This window comes from Pteropus alecto, unplaced genomic scaffold, assembly GCF_000325575.1.
Source record: "Pteropus alecto unplaced genomic scaffold, ASM32557v1 scaffold12, whole genome shotgun sequence".
Classification (NCBI taxonomy): Eukaryota; Metazoa; Chordata; class Mammalia; order Chiroptera; family Pteropodidae; genus Pteropus; species Pteropus alecto.
The window spans coordinates 5,093,719-5,110,537 of record NW_006432669.1 but is presented as its reverse complement, the minus strand read 5'-3'; the positions used below and the strand labels follow the sequence as shown (position 1 = coordinate 5,110,537).

At 34.6% G+C, this 16,819-nt stretch overlaps 1 pseudogene; it reads right to left on the bottom strand.

Moving 5' to 3' along the window:
• Nucleotides 1-13,239: 13,239 nt before the first annotated feature.
• Nucleotides 13,240-13,358, bottom strand: LOC112476249 (annotated as a pseudogene).
• Nucleotides 13,359-16,819: the final 3,461 nt, after the last annotated feature.

Genomic DNA, 16,819 nt, shown 5'->3' with positions numbered 1-16,819 from the left:
ATATATATCTATAAAGTAGATTTTTAAAATAAGCTGCTACTTAAATAATCCTATATTAGGAACATCCCTTATTTTTCTATATCATCTATTAAAATTCAATTCAATAAATGTTTAGGAGGGACTACTGGGTCATACTTCTCATACGGCAACATTTAAAAAAAAACACAACTTTTAAAGTACATATCATTCTTCTTAACCTAGAAATGAAGTACTGGAGGCTCGGCAATATTAGTTATCTTGCTTGTAAAAAACCCCACAGCTCCCGTGGGGCACAGGCAAATCCATGCAATGCCAAATTCTAAGCTCTTCTAGTGTGCTCTATTATCTTATATTTTGATAGCATAAAATAAAGCCAGAAAACTATTCCCATCATAAGTTTACATACTGGCTTGAGTATGATTCAAAAAAATTAAATCTGATAATATCTAAAAATGCTTATAATTATTTTGCTACTCAACTCTGTAATTTAAGTGACCCACTACATAATTAATAATAATAATAATAATAATAACACTCTACTGTAAATTGATGGAACTCTATTCTCCTCAGTTTATTAATAAACTCATAATATAGTTTTTACATTGTTTCATCAGCTATTTCCAAGAGTCCTAATACATTAAAGAGAGTTACAAAGTTAATAGAAATAAAATAGATTTTCAGAGGAGATTTGAAGATAGTTAAAGCCATTAATTCAGAAAGACAATTGTGTGTTAAAATGCTCCAGAGAAGATTAGGGATGGCTGCCTTTGTATACACGTGTCAAGAAGGCAAGCACCCAAAAGATAAATGATACTAAGAGGAAAATACAGATCAATACACTGGAAATTAAAAAAAAAAATCAAGAAGGCAATTTAAAAATGGATTTCAGGGTAAATAGGAATCAAGTGATTTATATAAACTAGGATAATGTGTATGTATTTGTTCCTAGTTCTACTGAAGACACTAAATAACACTAAAGGTATTATGGCTCACATATAAAATGAAACGAAACAAAACAAAAAAAGCAAGAAAATCAAAAATCCCTTTTCAGTACAGATGACTTTAGTAGGTAAGAGTGTCAGAATGTTTATACTGGCTGGTGCTTCAATCACAGGTACTACTTTATTTTTCAGTTACCACATCGTTAAAGGGCTAAGACTCTATTACTCATTATAATTGTGAGTACATTGTTTTGTCTGGGATTTCAAGCTCATATAAGAATTTCCACTGACATGAAGGTGACGTTAAATTTACATTTAATTGCACCTGTATGTATACTATGGTCTGAATTTTTGTGTCCCCCCAAATTCATATGTTGTAACCTAATCCCCAGTGTGATGGCATTTAGAGGTGGGCCTTTGGGAGGTGATCAAGTCATGAGAGAGAAGCGCTCACGAATAGAATTAGTACCCTTATAAAAGAGGCCCCAGAGAGCTCCCTTGTCCCTCTGCCATGTGAAGTTATACCAAAAAGATGGCTATGAACCAGAAAGTGGGTCGATGGACACTGAACATATAAGCATCTTGATCTTGGACTTCTATTGAAAAATATCTCAGATTACATGATCTCTTTACAGCTACAGAAAATATTTTATTGCATATAATAAGGGTTACTTGACTTCTGGGTGCAACCTCCAGAACTACGAAAAATAAACTTCTGTTGTTTATAATGTACCCAGTCTATGAAATTTTGTTATAGCAGCCAGAATGGACTAAAACAGTCTGCGCATGGGACATGCTATTAGTCCAATCAAAAATAGTAGTTCCTTATATTTTTGTTAGACAACATCAATGTAATTGGCTTTTATCTTGTCCTCAAAAATGATTCATTTAGTGTATATTGAACTGCTATTTACTTCTTTTGTTTTTTTAATGACATGTATTTGATGAACATAACTATTACTGTTATTGAAAAATATCTCAGATTACATGATCTCTTTACAGCTACAGAAAATATTTTATCGCATATAATAGGGGTTACTTGACTTCTGGGTGCAAAAGTTTTCTATTTTTCACTCATCTCTTTATTCTACTCCACAAAGAAAAGTTATGCTAATATTATTGGTCAGATTCTAAAATACTCTTCCAATTTTTTCAGATATAAAATCTTATAGAAATAACTCAGCCCATAATGTGTGACCCTATCCTCTTACTCTTCTGTTGGCCCTAAAAAGTTGACTTTTCATTCAATATGTACTGTAAAGTCAGAGACTCATGTTTGGATATTGGGCTACTTTTTGTTTATTTGTTCTGTTTGTTTGTTTTTTCTGATAATAAAGTTCTCTGCTTTGATGTGTGACCATAACCTTCAAAAATGATGAAATCTGATATGGTTTTTTTTTTGCCTACCTTATGTAAGTTTCTCTTTAGTGCTATGTCAGGAAATAGGATTTTGGAGTCAAATTAAGTTTCAGGTATTTCTGAATTCCATGGCCCAATGCTGTGAGAAAATATTTTAATTCCACATCATAATAATTCTCGATTTTCAACAACCTCCACAAAGTACTAAATGATAGAACTAAGGCCAAAGAAAGACATAACAGAATTAGGTTTTTACTTACTATAGAGAGGAAGTAACATTCTTGATTATTTATGAATAAGACCTTAGAAAGGGGTTCTCTAAGCCTAAATTTCTACTGAGGAACCAAAAAAGAAATTAAGAATAAAAGGTATCAGGATATCTAAGTGAGTATAAAACAGAAACCCCAACATATGCAAAAATCTTCAGTGGATTAAAAGAAAAGAGAACCTATTCTGGTACTCTTGAATTTCCTCTTCAATTCTAAGACTGCAAAAGGTCTGAAAGAGTAAAGAGATGATTGATAAAGAGATTTCTTTGAAGAAAGCAGTCATGGTAGTTGGAGACCCAAAGTTTCCCTCACTCAACCCCACTAAAATGTTGGGGGAAAATAGTCGCAATGTACCTCAAGGTGGACTCCTAGAACACTGAATTGCATGTATTGCAGTTGCAATACACAGAAGACTAATGTCTGCCTCCTGCCTAAAGAAGGCATGGCAGCAGTACTTGAACAGATTACTATCTGCTAGAAAAACTATATTGTAATAGAAAGGTATAGACAGGAAATTTCAGCAATATGATAGATCTACTCTCCTGGGGTTCATTGAGGTAAAGGGTGTCTCAATATTGCTAAAGAATGAGCCATAGAACACATGAGAGATAAAGCCAATGAGAAATAATCAAGAGGGCTGCCTGAAGGGTCTAGCAATTTCAGCCCAAGGATGTTGGAATTTTATTGTTGGTTTCCCATGAGTGGAGGCAGGATCAAGTAACCACCCAGGATAGAGATACATTCCCATGGTCTAATGAACTTCTGATGGTAAAGTTTAAACAGGAAGCTTCCTAAGAACGCAAAGAATACAAAGCCAGGTTACAAAGTACCTAGTTAAAGTAAAAACTAATGCCTTAGCTATCCTCTCTCCCCCCCATTTTAATGTTATTCTGAAAATAACATTATGAATGATAAAATTAAAGGGAGAGGAAATCGGCCCACTTCTCAATACAGTCTTCTGGGCTGAGGAAAGGAAAATTTAATGCTTAGTTGTAATTTAAACTATAAATGGAACTGCATATTATAATTTCATAACTAAGGGTGTATTGTGTTATTCTATTTACTGAAAATAAGCATTGACTATATGGGCCTGTTGATGAGCAGTGAAGATGGCCTCCACTGAATTTAATTACTTTAATAATGGGATAAACAGATTTATATTTTTGTTATAAGACATACAGCATGATAGTTCAACATACTACTTATGCTTATCATGGGCTAGGAAATATACAAATGTTATTTCATTTACTACTTCACACTTGAGCTGTGTGATAAATATTATGTCCCATCTTACAAAAGAGAAAAATAAATTCAAACATGTTAATCAAGTTGTTCAAGAATACATCCCGAATTTTGGTAGCATTTTACAAGTTAGTTTATTGAACTTTTAGAAATGTATAATTGTTTTTAATGGAAACTTTACATTTCATCACTATTTTTTGGCATAGTTAGTCCACACTAAAATATATTAAATAGTATGTGGTTAGCATACAGTAAAAACAGAATCCAGGAAATATATTATTACAATGAAGGAATAGAGGCATTAAGATTGTGAACCCTGAGAAGGAATTTATATATGGAGATGGACTCTCTATGGTTAACTAGGCCTAAATTCAAAACTAAAATCTAGTAGCCATTTGCTAACAGAGGCCTCTCACACACTGCATCCTGGGAGGAACCACAGATTGGACTTGCAACCACTTAACCAATAGGCTATATATAACCTGCTCTTACCAATTAGAACTGCACAAATTGAACCCTCCTTTTGCATCTACATCAACCAGTCTGACTGATGAGACCCGGAGTCCTCATTTACCTAAATGGACCTAAATATGAACTGGGTGGGAACTTTAAAGAGTCTCTCCTTTATTTTGACAGGACACTTTCAATTTTCACTGGTTTGTAAACTGTTTGCTTAAATAAATCCTCTTTTTTTTTCACCAATACCCTTTAATGAATTTTTGTTCATAAGACTACATAAAAAAGGAAATAAAAATTTCTATCTTTATCAGCCAGGGTACGTGTGACTATTATTTTTATCTGCTCTACATCCATTTCCCAGACGTCTCTGCTCTGCTTTGTTTTGCAAGTCTCATTCCCACAAACTACATTTCCCAAATTCCCTACTTTCTCCCCAGTATCTTTGAGAAAAGGAGGGACTGATGGAAAATTGGAAAACAGAAATATATCATTCTTTACTCATCCTCCCCCACCTGCTTTAGGTAGGGCTTCATGAATGTGGGACCTGTATGGTCACACAGAGCATCATACTCAGAGGGTATTATGATTGCTTAATATTCTGCGATTATCAAGAAGTTTTTAGTAATTTTACCTTTGAACTTGTGTTCTGTAAGCAAAGTCCAAAGGGAAAATGGAACATGCATGTAAAAAGAGGAGATAAGTATATTATGTGTGTCCGCCATTCCTAGCCATTCCATTCACGTGTAGTGTTGAGATACCTCATGAGCACAGAATTTAACTGGACTCATAATGGACAGGTCAGCATATGGACAGAAGGTCAACAAAACTCAAGGTAATTAAGTACAAGGCAACCATTATGGAAGCTGCCTACTTATATAACATATTGGTAGAATGTACACATACCAGGAAGTAAAATAAAAACCGCTGCATTCATTTTCTGTAGCATTTCCTCAGTTCTGACAACAAACTACGTATGCGTGTATGAGCTACAAAATGTGAATTGTGTAATTTTGGTGATTCCACATACATGTTAAATACTCATATTTGCATTTAAAATAGCATTGCACAGTATAAAAATGAATGGTAAAACTTACATTAATAACATTTTAATTGTTCTTTACCTAGAACAAAAAACCATGATAAGTTGAGAAACCACACAAGAAAAAAATATATATAATTTATATTCGTAATTGCACTTCTTTTCCTGCCTTTGAACAAAGGGCACACAATTTTTATTTTGTATTGGACCCACAAATTTTGTAGCTATCTCTACTCAGGTAATTTCTCAGGCACTGGTTGTGTATCTTCCGTGGTTCCAGTTCCTACAAAACCTATCCCTGTTTCCAGTTCTTTTAGGGATGCCTTACTTTCAAAATGTCACCTGGTAGTCCTAGCAACAAGACCCTTTGGTGACTTCTGAGGTGGTCCTCCTGCAAGATTCTATCCTCCGCCAGAGCCAAGCCCTGAGTTATGATAACTTAACCTCCTGGAGTGAATTGGGATCTACCTTTGGAGCTGAAGTTTGGGCACGATCACACCTAAACCCTATGTCTTGAGTTTGGGATGAAAGGCAGATACCCAGAGGAAGAGGAAGTTACTGTTTTGCCAAAAGAACAACTGTATTGTAGCAAAATCAGACACATCTCAGACTATGAAATGACTGCTGCAAGGAAAATGACTAATTTCTTGTTCAAAGGGGAAAAGAATGCCAGGCACATAGACTAGTTTCAGTAATTGCCTGAAAAAGAAAGATGCAACATGGAGGCTTCCCTGTCCTGTAATTCTGAAAGCACTGCTGCTAGAGATTAGGTGGAATACAACCCAGAAAGAATCAGGGAGCACTCTGGTAAGAGGTTGTATCATGGAAAGATTGTATTTTCGTAAATTGTTTTTATTATTCCTGAACTCTCCTTCAGTGAGAGCTCCTTAAATGCTACCAACTTTGCATACCACACAGAAGGTAATAGTATGGGAACAATAGATTTCCAGAGGCTTGCAGGACCCTTCCCTGAGCTTAGATGTTTGCTGCAGAGGATACTGTGTCTAGGTAAGTGGTCTCATAGTAGATTAGCAGCATCCATGGCCATGACAAAGCATTTTGAGAAGAATTCTGCACCAACAAATCTGAGGATAGTTCCTAAATACTCTAGAGGTAATTGGCTGGAATACTCTCAGAAGTAGCTGCGAGTCCCCTTGAGGGGAATCATCTCTAGCAACTAAGCCAATGAAACTCATCGTCACTACCATCTGAGTTATAACTACACAAAATGTAATAGCCTGGCAAAGAACAGAAGCTAACTAAATGTGAGTGACCTAGTTTTTCTAAAATAGTAAACTTGCTATTTCCTCAAAGCTTAAGGATTGATAGAGGTGATATTACTTGACAGAGTTATATTTTGTATTATAGTTTGAATCAACAAAATATTCATAAATACACTATTCTTTGTACTGACAATAGACATGTTCTTTATGCAATTTAATTATTTCTATATTTGAAAGTGCTTTCCCATTATCTCATATAATCTTCCCAACAAATATGAAAAATTAGGTAGAACTGGAATTAATAGCCTTACTTTATAATTCAAAAAACAGAGGTCTAATGAGGTAACCAGAAAACTTTGGGATGGAAAAGAATCTAGACAGAAAACTTCTTTCAGATCTATAGGATATATGTCCAATTCAAATTAAGAATGCCTCAGGTAAACCTAGTAGCATGAAATAGGATATCAGAAAATGATCATAAACTTCATTTTAAGTACTCTCTTTTGATGCAAAAAGTATCTTGTTTTGTCATAAATGTGTTCAAATTATCAGGCACAGGAAACATGTAAACCAAAAGTAAAAGAAATTTCAATGTGTTTGAAAGATGGAGTTAAAAACAATAAAGGGGCAATTAAACATATTGCAACACTTATCTTAGGTTGCATCCCCGAGAAGCAGACTCTGAAATTGCATACTTTTTGCTATTTACTGAGCGAGTAAGGAAAGCAAGTTAAGCTATGAGAAAAGCCAAGCAAAGACATGACATTAGGAGAAATGTAGTGTCACTTTCATTCAAGGTGAACCTAGGAGTGTGAATTGTGCTACAAAGGTTGTCACCTTCAGAGGTAAGGTAGCAGACCCACTATATCTGGCAAGGTGGTTCTCGTAAGCTAAAGGCACTTCTCGGAAAATGGTGCAGGTCTGAGATGTTAGCAACCAACATCCATATGTGGCCAGATGGGTATACCAGCTGGGAAGGAGTCTGAGAGGATACCCAACAGCTTCAATATTTCATATGTTTTCAATAATTAAAAATTTATTTAATGGAAGTTACAATAAATACTCCTATTTCTCTATTTAGCCATTGATTTTTCTATGCTAAATTTTCAAGCTTTACAAAAAAGTATTGTAATATAAGAATGAGTCTTGTACAGAATCCACTGGAAAAATAAGTATATGATTTAAAATATTTAAGAGCATTTTAAGAATCATCTCATTCTTAATTTGTGATCATTCTTGAAATTCAGTTAACTTCATTCCAGCATAAAAACATAAAATGCAAGATTCGAAGCATAGATAATTAAACATGTTTGGTGTAATCAAGTGAAATTATATTTATTACACTTTCTGGAAAATATTTAGATATTATTTTTAAAGCACATGCAGAAGCCTACACTTATAATCAAGGCTTAAAAATAATTAGAGAAACAAAAAAAAATTACAAAGGGTCAGGAATTTAAGAGTTATTTAGAAAACACATTCATTCCAAGAACAAATCAAGAATGGATAATCAAGGAAATTGTCATTATTTTACTAAATTCCCTATCTAAACATAAAATAAAATGGAAAAAAAAAACATGTAAATGTTTTCATAGAAATGATTATCAAGCATGTAAAAAACAACAAAACAAATTCATATCTTTATATATATTCTAATTAAATTTAAAGATTTTAATGTCTTATATCCATTTTGCTTTAAAAATAATTTGACAATTAAAGGAAGTATGAGATGAACTTAATAAATTCCAAAATGAATTTTGATTTTTTTTAGATAGAGGAAAAGTACACAATTTCTATTTAAACAGATGGGAAGAACTTCAGAATTAAAGAAAATTTCAGATTGCTGAAAGAGAATCTTTCATTCATTTACTAATTCGATTAATGATAATTGACAATATGCACTGTGTCAGGCATTTTGCTTGTCTTTGGAATATTCATGAGTGACAAAATAAAACCACCTGCCCTCACAGAACTGACTTTTTTTGGGTGGACAAAAAAAATAACAAAGTAAATATGTTAGATGATGATGAAAGCACTAAGACACATAAAACAAAAGAAGTATAGACAATGGAGAGAAGAATGGTATAATTTTAAGTAGGGTGGCCAAGGAAGACTTCATTGAAAAGGTGACATTGGAGAAGTTTAGCAACACGTCGTGCATCTCTATGAAGACAGAGCTTTTTTAAGCACAGGAAACGTCAACTGCAAGTCTCTGTGGTAGGATTATGCCAATCATCCTTTGAACAGTGAAAAACTGGGTGGCTGAGTTGAGCTAGTAGACAAAAAGCAAGATAGTTGCCTTAGAGGGTAAATGGGAGGGCACTGAAGGACATTGTAAGGAGTTTGGCCTTTTACTTTAATTAAATATAAAAGCTATTGGAGGGTTTTGAACAAGAGAGTGATGTGATTTGACCTATATTTTAACATGATCACTCTGGAGAAGAGAAGCAAAATTTTAAGACCAACCAGTTAGAAGACTTTGGTAAAAATCTAGTTGAGAGAGAGGACTAGAGCAAGACGGTAGCAATAGAAGTAGCAAGCAGTGGTCTAATTCTGAATATATCTTTAAAGAAGTATCAACAGAACTTGCTGATTTTATGTGGAATGTGAGGAAAAGAGAGGAGTCAAGAAAGATTCCTGGGTTTTGGTTTGAGTAACGAGAAGACTGGAATTGCCATTTATTGACATAGAGAAGGTAGAATGAGCAGTTTCCATGGGAGCAGAAAACAAGAGTTCAATTTTGGACATTGTCAATTTAGAACTCATATTCAAAATTCAAATAAAGTTGTCAAATAGATAGTTAGATATTTAAATATGGAATTCAGAATTCCATCCAGCAACATTCTTTGTAGAATTCCATTCAACAACAGTTTTCATTTTTCGGCCATCTATAAAAGCCATTTCCTTAACACTGAACTTTAATTCTGCAAAACTTAATTTTGCATTTTTTTCAAAGAGGCCTTACTTAGTTTACAATAGCAAACATTGAAGAGAAAATGAGAGAAGGTATGTTTTGTTCCCAAGGAATTGAGTTTGTAGGAATATAAATTTGAGTTTGTAGAAAACATGCTATTTCCAAGTATTAGGGAATGTTTTCACAATGGCCTATAGCATTCAGCAGGTGATTGAGGAGAATTAATAGATTAATCCGTATTATGGATATCAGGGAAACCATTTTCTTTAGCGATTGTGCTGTGAGTTTAAAATCAGAAACAAAACCCTGAATTTAAAATAGTCCCCTCACTCTACCCCCAAAAGTAGTTAATTGCTGGGGACAAAACAGTATGATAGAAAAAAAAATACATTTATTTGGGAAGCTATAACATTATAATTCAGAAATATTACTTTTGGTGATACAAGTGATTGAAAATATAGAAAAAAGTACAATTTTTTCAGGATCAATTCATGTCAAGGGTCTTATATACTTTCTAACCATTTTATAGTGAGATAAAATAGAAAATAGCACTAGCAGTAAGACACTGAATTCAAAGGCCTTTATCTTTTTACAATGACTTAAACTGAGAAATTTATTCCTCAAATATATGAGGATAATGTTTTCTTTGTATATGGAAAGATGTACACAATATATTGGTGATTAAAACAGGTTATGCAATATTATTTTAGCTTATGTTTTGTTAAAATACATATACAAATGTATGTTTAATAGGAAGCTGAATGAACCTTTCTATTATCTTGAAAATGTCAATTCTAAGAATTATCTCAAGGCTGGGAGAGCAAATGGTATATAACTGCCTTTTCAAAGACAGCAGCTAAATAAAGTGATCTAACACATGCCTGGTGTACTTCCTATAAGGCTGCATAGTATGGTCTCTACCATCACTTTACTACCTCTACTTACCTATATAAACAAAAGCTAGAAAACTGAGAATCACCATGGCCTTCTAATGAGCAAAGTGAAGAATGCTCCAAAAGATTTACTCATTGAGAATACAGAGATCTGCCAGGAAGAATGACTGGTAGATTACTACCAGGTTAAGTCTCTTTTTTACTTTGAACTTGATCTGGTTTCTGAAAAAGAGGAAGTCAGTAGGCAGCCAGCCACCCAATGTAGTGGATCAGTTAAATGTGGTGCTGCCAGAAGCTGGCTTAACATTCAGAGAGACAGGCTTTGGTGTTTCTCTGCTGCACTTAAATAATAGAGAACATTATCACGCAGAGCTACTTTGAAATGGTGATGGATTAAGAGAAGAGTAAGACGACTTCATAGTCCTATCTGAATACAGAGAAAACATGAACACTGTCCAAGCTACGAAAGTGGCCAAATATGCCCCTATCTTAGTTCATGTGAGGGACAGTTGCATCTTTACCATTTGCAGCTTTAGCCTTGCTCTAGTTTTACTTCCTTCTAGATAAGGTTTCTTAAGCACTTAGTCTTAGAATTACCTCTGCTTGCTGACAGCATATAATACACAGCAAAGTCCTACTTCCTTAAACCCTCCACAAAATCACCTAACAGGCTCAAATACAATAAGCCTTTTCTAATACATTCTTAACAAAATTCCCACAGTCCTCCATGGTATACATTCTCCCTTGCTGCCATGAATAATAGACATGACTTATTCGATTACAGGTGTATCCTGGTCTTTGCCTGGAGGGCACTGATACTTCAAAGTAAATCTGTCCCTTGATTTACATGGATTATCTGTTCCATGCACCTTTTGAGTGTGTGCAGAAAAAAAACAACGTGTAAAGAGTCCACCAGTATGCAAAAACAAAAGCCTACAGAAAAATAGGTCAATATAAGTCATAAAAATATTTCACATACTTTCACAAAAAAATGCTAATGAAAATTTGGAAAAACTAAATTTTATTTGCTGTTCATGTCTGTACTGTAATCTAAAGCAATCAACTTTTTTTTTTTTTTAATTAGCACTAAGTCACTATCTTCATCACTCGAAATATTTGGAAGTACTACTTTGGTTTCATTCTTTATGTTTATGTTTTTGGATGATCTTTTTCCAACCCCAATTTTTGCTAAGTTTTTATAAATTCTTTGATATTTACTACAACATTTTTAAAAATCTTTTCGAAATTTTAAGGCTTGTTGATGTTTGCATCAATACCTAGAATTGCTGTTTCCAGTTCTGTGGCCAGTTGAAGAGCTTTGAAAATATTTTCTGCAGTGAATGAAACTGGTTCAAGGTCACTGCCATATTCATCAGCATAATGGGCTTCAGATATTAAGTGAATTAATTCATCATCAGTTAATTCATGATTGACCAGTAATCCATTAATATCATCTACATTCAAATAATCAGAGCCTTCTTGAAATTTATTTAATAAATTAATAATGCCAGTTAATCCTTCCTAAATTGTTAGAACCGTATTCCCTGTTACCACCACTTCTGGCCATATTGCTCTCCAGCAAGCATTTAAAGCTGACGACTTTATATCAATTAAAGCTAAAGAAATATTCTAATACAACTGCCATATTGCTTTCCAGCAAGCATTTAAAGCTGACGACGTTATATCAATCAAAGCTAAAGAAATATTCTGATACAACAAAATTGTGTATTTATTCCAGGCTTCTGTAACTCTACATGATTCATTATCAAGTTTATGAAAAATATCTTTAAAATTCTCTTTAATATAATTAATCTTAAAGGTGGAAATAATGCCTTGATCTAAAGGTTGGATCAAGAAAATTGTATTTGGTGGTAAATATACAACTTTTATATTTAGATGTTCTAAATTGCATAGATGACCAGGTGCATTATCTAAAAGTATTTTAAAAGGGAGATTTTTTCCTTCATGTAATTTTCAGTTTCTACAGGAAAACATTAGTAAAAAAAAATCCTGAAAAACATCAATAGTCACCTATGCTTTCTTATTTGCCATCCAACAAATGAGATCATTAATAATTGTGTGTTAGTATTAGTTATGTATACGTTGTTGAGTTAAGCTATTGTTTTTTAGAAAGAGTAATCGCTAATAATGGAAATGAAAAAGGACCGCGGAAAATGAGACCGTATAAATGGAAACTGCATAAGCCTGAGCAAACGGCGGGGGAGTGGGGGGCGGGGTAGCATTATCACGTATAAAAAAACTTGCATAAAAAATACAGTGTAAATCAGGGGACAGGAGTATATTTGAAAAGAAATCTGAAGACAGAAGGTAAGGAGAGAGGCAAAAATCAGTCGTATTTTACTCCTTTGATTTGGCAAGGATGCTTTAGTTTTCTAGAGTAAATAAAAAGGAGGTCTGGTTCTATCAGCCTTGCCAATATCTGACCCAGGAAAGCTTATTGTAAGGCCAAAGGACCCCAGAAGTTAGCAAGAGTAAACAACAGACAAGGTTTGGGTGAAGTCAACACATTATGGCTCTCAACTTAGAGAACTGGAGGTAGGAAGTTTCCTCATGAATTAACATAAGAGCCCCAAGAGAGCCAACATCTGGATGCCTAGACACAAAGGGTATCAAAAGTAAAGGCAAGATGTTATAGAAAGAGTAACTAGAAGTCTTTTCATATACTCATTTATGCCTCCTCCCAGTCCATACTATTCTGGAAAAAGAGAGAGCCAAAAGATACAAATGAGTGAGGTGGTATGAGTAGAGTACAGACAGGATCTTCTCTCTATCTTTTCATAGATTTATTTATTTTCTTTTTTTAGGCGAGGCAACCCTTGGTCGACCTCATAGACTGCAAAGATCTTGTCAGCTTACGATCCTTTATGTATGTATGTACGTACGTATTTATTTATATTTTATGCCTACAGCACCTGGTCTTCCTAGGTGGTCTCCCATCCAAGTACTAACCAGGCCCAAGCCTGCTTAGCTTCTGAGATCAGACGGGATCGGGCTTGTTCAGGGTAGCATGGCCATAGACTGCATAGATTCCTTGATTCAAAGGAATCTCAGGAAAAGCAAACTCTCTAGATAGTTCAGAGACTGAGATCTGCAAATTGGCTAGACTGGACTCGATTCCACTTAGGCAACTACAAAGCAGAGATCTCTGCCCAAAGTATCACTAAATACTGGAAAGAGATTCTTAATATAGCATAATTAAAGGTAAGTGTTGGAGAAAAGCAATATATTTCCACCCTGTTCAGTTCAGACTGTTCAATAACTAAATAGAAAAATATTTTAGTTTGTACAACTAAGGTTCAGTGGTTTTGCATTCTTTTTCTATCTGCACTTATAAGATTTTTTTCAAGAATAAACTATTTGTATTTTAAAAAAATAAAACTAAGTAATTTTTAAAGGCAAGAATTTCTAGCAGGATAATGAATGTACAATATTGTAATAAATAACTGGTTTTCCTATTTGATGGCTGGTGCCACCAGAATTCAAATATGAGACAATAGATAAAGTGCTCTACTCTCAGACTGCTTTAATCAAACTCTGCCACTTACGAGTTTCAGGAACGTGGCCAAAGCATCTAACCTATCTGTGCCTCAGTTTTCTTTTCTGTAAAATAGATATGATAATAAAGTGTTCATAGGTGATGTAATTTTAGTAATCAACACAGTGTTGATTGAAACAAAAGGAGTGTTCATTACATATCAGCTACACTTTTTCAAAAATATTAAGAGAAAGGAGTATTGCAAAACTGCAGGATGATTAATTCTAAACAAATTTATATCTTGGTATCTGCTGAAATTTTTCTCATTGATCTAGGAAATGTGAAAATGCTTAAAATATCTGAATCTATGAGTTTCCAGAGAATTTTTAGAATCTAACATCCAAAGAAATTAGCAAATGATTAAAGAGTTGGAAAAAATAATCCATTCAAATGACATGAAAAATAAGGGCTTCTTTTGCAAAAGATACTGTCAAGATAATGGGAAGACAGATCACAGACTAGGAAAAAATATTTGCAAAATATACATCTGATAAAGGACTGTAAACCAAAATATACTAAGGATTCAAAACAACAATAAGAAACAAGCAACCCAATTCAGAAAGAGGTAAAAGACCTGAACAGACACGTCACCAAAGAAGATATATAGATGACAAAAACAAACATATGAAAAGATGCTCTACATCAAATAGTATAAGGGAAACGCAAATTGTAACAAGATACCACTACACACCTATTAGAATTTTCAATATCCAAAATACTGACAACATCCAACACTGAAGATAATACAGAGCAACAGGAACACCGATTCATTGCTGGTGGGAATGCGAAATGATACAGCCACTTTGGAAGACAGCATGTCAGTTTTTCACAAGCTAATCATACACTTACAATATGATCCAGCAATTGTGCTCCATAGTTAACCCAAATGAACTGAAACATGTCCACACAAAAACCTGCATGGAAATCTTTATAGCAGCTTTATTCATAATTGTCAAAACTTGGAAGCACCAAGATGTCCTTCAGTAGGTGAATGGATAAATAAACTGGTACATCCAGACAATTACTGGATGTACAGCTATAAAGCCATGCGAAACACAGAAGAACCTTAAATGTATATTACTAGGTGAAAGAAATCAACCTAAAAAAAGCTGCTTATTACTATATGATTCCAACTATATGATGTTCTGGAAAAGACTGAATTACGGAGAGAGTAAAAAGGATCAGTGATATAGAGTTCATAGCTGATAAATACAGAAAAGAATGGTGGTTGTCAGAGGCAAGGGGTTAGGGAGTGGGAGAAATGGATAAAGGAATCCAAGGTAAAAAGAAAAAAAAAATGCTGACAGCCACCAGAGGCTGTAAGAGACAAGGAAGGATTCCCCCGACCCCCTACAGTCACCAGAGGAAGTGCAGCATGCAAAGACCTCAATTTTAGGCTTCTGGCATCCAGAATGTAGGAGAAAAATTTCTGTTGTTTTAAGCCACAATTTGTGGTAAGTTTAGCAATCCTTAGAAGAAAATATCATTACTAAGACCTACTACAGTCTATAGTAATAGTTCAATAGCAGGTAGCACATAGTAGTCATCTTCAACTTCATTCTATTTTTGGACCAAAATAGGCAATGAAACACCAGGCCCACTTTGGGAGAGTAAGAGTTCTAGCAATGGATGATGGAGAAGCACAGAGTGGCTATTAGAGACCCAAGACTGGATGTGAAGAGTCAAATTCATCCAAGATAAGGGACTGTGGAGGCAGAATCAATGAGACCTGGTGATCAAATTGAGATGTCAACGAAGCTGCCTTCCCTTCTACTTTGAGCAGCTGGGACCCTTCTAAAGGAGCTTGCAAAGTCTAGAAAGAAATTTAATTATGTCCATGTTGAGTTTGGTGCTTTTCTGTGCATCCCAATGGTAGACAGTTGGATATTGAGGTTTGAAAATTGAGGAACATCCAAGTCAGAAAGATTAGAGATTGTCACCATCATGTAGACTTGAACCTCTGTGGCAGGATGTGGCCACTCACATAGAGAATATAAAGTGAGAAGTAAAAATCTTGGAGGATTCCAACACTTTCCAGACAAGAAAGGGAAGAGGATACAGTGAAAGAAACCAAGAGAAGGTAGTAAGAACTGGGAAAAGATTCAAAAAAAGTGCAGTGAGGAAATTCCGGGGAGGAGACTCTTCCTTCTCTGTCTCTCCTAAAAAGGGAGGGCCGGGGGTGGTGGTTGGTATTTGCTAGGTGTTAAGGATTAAGAAAGAAAGGAATAGTTGGAGAACAGGGAATTTAAGGGCAGTAAAACTATTTTACATATTATAATGGATGCATGTAATTACCTATCTCTCAAAACTCCTAGGATGTACAACATCAAGAGTGAATCCTAAGGTAAATTATGAACTTTGAGTGATAGTGGTTGCTGGCAGAAGACACAAGAAAACTGGGTCAAATAACATTATTCCTCATGGCAAAGCAAGCAGCCTGAGCATCATGTATGCGCTGCTTCCACTTGCTACACAAGTCCCACAGGAATGAATTAGAAAGGCCCAGGTGAACCCTGCACATGCAGTAGATTCACATTATAGCTTAGGAATCCCAAGTTTGGGAACCTGGATAGTCAGTAAGCCTGCCTGACCTTTCCCCCAGAGGAGAAAGGCATTAATTTTGTCATGCTAGAGAATTAAAAACAACAACAACAACGACAACAAAAAACTTGATGGTTGCTAGAGGGGAGGGGGCAGAGATATGGGTGAAAATTATAAAGGGAAATATAGTCAATAATAGTACAATTTTAATGTGATAATTTTACATGGTGACAGATGGCTAACTAGACAGTGTGGTGAGTACATTATAAGATATATAAATGTAGAATCATCATTTTGTACACCGGAAACTAACATGATATTGTATACTAACTCTAATTAAAAAAGTAAAATAGAAACAAACATATAAATTTAATTTTAATATATTTTATCCAATCCAATAAATG